This window comes from Rhinolophus hipposideros (genome assembly GCF_964194185.1).
Source record: "Rhinolophus hipposideros genome assembly, chromosome: 23".
Classification (NCBI taxonomy): Eukaryota; Metazoa; Chordata; class Mammalia; order Chiroptera; family Rhinolophidae; genus Rhinolophus; species Rhinolophus hipposideros.
This window is the reverse complement of record NC_138069.1, coordinates 40822412-40825994: the sequence shown is the minus strand read 5'-3', so window position 1 is coordinate 40825994 and position 3583 is coordinate 40822412.

Genomic DNA, 3583 nt, shown 5'->3' with positions numbered 1-3583 from the left:
CTCTCCGCCCGGCTGCGGCTCCCGAATCGCAGGGCCGGCGGCAGGCCTCGCAGTGCTCCTATGAAGCAGGTAAAGCTATGCCGGTCCTCAGAGCCTGAACGTGACGTTTCTCCGATTATCAAATGAGTGCAAGTGCATTCCAGAAAATCTGAGACCCAGAAAACTGTGAAGAAAATAAAGACATCTGGAAACCCAGGGATACCAACTGTTAACATTTTGGCATATATCCTCGTAATATGTCTTGTGTACCTATCAATGTTTTCATTATTAGAAAAAATTAAATTATCATCTGCAGAGGTTTCAAAAAATAGCATGCAATATGCCCTGAGTGCAGAAGCAGAAGAAAATCTGGAAAATCAGAAAAGCATAAAGAAGAAAAATTTTAAATTACTTACAATCCCACCATCCAGAGATAGTCTTTCTTCTCAATTCGGTTTGTATTTGTGAAAATCAACTGTTATTTATCCATATCTACCTATCTTGCAAGACTCTAAATCAGAAATTTAAAAACAAAATTCCCAAGGGAAAAAATTATTTTTATATCTTTGATTATCCCATAGTCATGTGCCCTTTCTGTTTCCCTGCCTGGCGATTGTTCTGGAAATACCTTCCAACCTCCCCCTTCCCCGTCACATTCCATCCATCCATGCATATGCTCCCCAGGGAGTAGCCAGGCCTTCTGCAAACCTGAGTGTACCCATCTGTGGGATTAATTCTTAGAGTGCAATGGCTTAAACGAAGGTATGTGGCTTTGTAAGTTTTGCTAGATACCACCAAACTGTCTTGCAGACAAATCATAGCAATGTACACGCCCACCAGCCGTCCCCAGAGGGCCGTTTCCCGGTAGGATCACCAGCGGTCCTGTCAAGCTGCTGGCCCTGGGATCCCACATCTGAAGGTTAGCCACCATGTACTGAATGTGCCCTGTGCCAAGCAGCAGGCCACGTGCCGTCTACTTACTGATACTAGATTCTTACAATGACCCCGAGGGAAGTAGAGTTAGCTTCATTTTACAGACGAGGAAACTGAGGTTTAGAGAGCGTCACCTGCCTCAGTTCACGCTGAGCCCAACACCAGCATTCCTCCAGTGGTTCTTATTCTCGAATGTATCAGGATCACTCAGGCGGCTTGTTGAAAACCTTCGGGCTTTCTGATTCGGTGGGTGTGGAAAGGGCCTGGGAACGTGCATTTCTAGTTCCTGTGGTGCGGTAGCTGCTGGCCTGGGGCCACACTTTGAAAACCATTGACCCTGTTATTCCAATAGGGACCTTCTGTGGACATGACCTCACTTGGACCTTTGTTGGATGCTCATTTGAACTGTATGTGTCCTACAAACCGTGTGTGTGTGAGTGTGAGAAAGACAGAGAGACATAGAGAGACATAGAGAGACAGAATCGACCTCATAGTCCTTTCCACAGTCCAGTTAGGATTGTGGCAAGTGATTTCACTTCTTCACGACCCTCCCCCACCTTTTTAATGGAAATGATGGAGAAGAACCCTTGGCGGCACTACAAGGAGTGATGGATGAAAACAACTTTATGCACTTTCAAAGCGAGTTCGTATTGTTGCTGTTGATGGGACGCTGTGAAATGCAGTGGGAAACACGCTGGAGCTGGACAGGCCTGGACTGAGCTGGTGTCTGGGCCACCGTGTGACATGGACAGGTCCGTCCACTTCTCTGAGACTCGAATTCCTTCTCTTTATAAATGAGGATATTATAGGCTCCTTAAGGATTAAATGAGCCCGTGTGTGTTTTTCTGGATGCTCCTCCAGCTCAAGGCCCCTGGGGCAGTGGTGGCCTTGGTGACAAAGTGCTGGCTCTGGACAATGGCCGTGACTTTTTTGCTCACAGCCATTTCCCCTTGCAATTAGCAGAGATCGTATTCATTTCCAGCTCTGTTCCCAGAAAATCTCATCCTCCCTGTTCCTTCCACATCCTGGCGATGATGACCTCTTTGTGATACAAAATGGATTCTTTTCCATGAAAGGAAATTGGAAACGTGAGGACACTTTTGCAGATTCCTGGAAAGAGCCCAGGTTGAACCCAATGACCACTGGCCCCTAAGCTGGTGCCAACAGTTCCAGATGCTGGAGACATGGCAGAGGACGAAACAGAAATCAATCCCCGCCCTTGTAAGCTTGTAGATGCTATGTCCCTAAGCATGCCAGCACTGAACCTGGGTGCTTTCTTGGAATCTGCTGAGGGGGGAATATGCAGCTCTGTGGAAAGTTACGAGTGGACCTGAAATAGACCCAGCGAAGCTCAGATCTCTGAGAACACCTGACGTGGGGATGTGTAGCCGCAATTCTTGAGCTTCGCCGTGTCTCAGGTGTGGGGTGGGGCCTGAGGACTTGCACATCTCACAAGCTTGGATGCTGCTGGTCTCGGACCACACAGTGAAAACTGAAGGTTTAAATGATACCTTTTAGCCATCAGCACCGCCAGATGTAACCTTGGTGTCCTTCAGCTTTCAGTGAAACTCTGTATTAGAGGAAAAGCTTGCCTTCATTAGAGTTGTTGACATTTTTGGACAAGGCTGTCGGTTGGGTGTCAGGTCTTGGCTCCCGCTCTGGTTTTCCAGGCACCAGGAGCAGCCTTGAGTAGCTCCCGGAAGCCCCAGTTTTCTCTTCTGTGAGCCTTGCCCTACCTGCCCCATTTAGGTAAAACCTTCATTGTTAGACAATGTAAAGGAATGGATTCAAGCATCTCCACTTAACGTTTTAATCTGATACTTTTAGTTAGGTTGAGTCATCTCTGGGGAGGTTGCCGGGGTCCTGAAATCTTACCAATGACATTGGTCTACTAGCATTTTGAGTGCATGTCCAGTGTCTCCAAGACAAATATATATCCGAGGGGCAACCATCCATTTGATGTTTACTATAAGCTGGGCAATAAGCGAGTTGCTGTGCAGGGATTATCTCCACGCGTGAAATTCAATGGTCCTCTCCACACAAACAAAACTGAGGGTCACAGACAAGGTCTGTAGCCCCAATGCATCTATTTTACAAGTAAGCACACCCAAGATCGTGCTGGCTGATGCCTTGACCCAAGTTCTTGAGTATATTTAAATCATTTAAGTGACGAACAGAGTTATGGTATCAAAACATGCAGAAACATGACCGAGAAGGTGAAAATGGTTCATCAACATTTCTTATCAAGTCTGTTAATAAGGCACTCCCCAATTTGGGGTTATTTAGATTTTTCTCTGTGAACTATGACAAATGCTAGTTCCCCGGGAGAACCTGACAAACGATATAAAAGCAAATTTCCCTCAGCCCCAGGTACCACGCTGTTTGTCATCAGGACCGGAAGCAGCATCAGCCCCCACCCCCACCCCGCCACGTGCTCATAATTAACGTTCCTGGAATTATACTGTGTGGGGCTGGGGTGGGCGGTTGCCTCTGTGCCGATGGGTGTTTCCGAAGGTGGAAGACTGGGAGACAAAACTAGAAACACAGTTCCTGCTCAAGGCATAACACAGAAATACCTCTCCATTCGCAGGTACTAATGGCACCCTCGTTACGAAGTTTGAATGGAAGGTACCGTTCGACTGTATCATAAAAACTGCATTATCCTTTACAT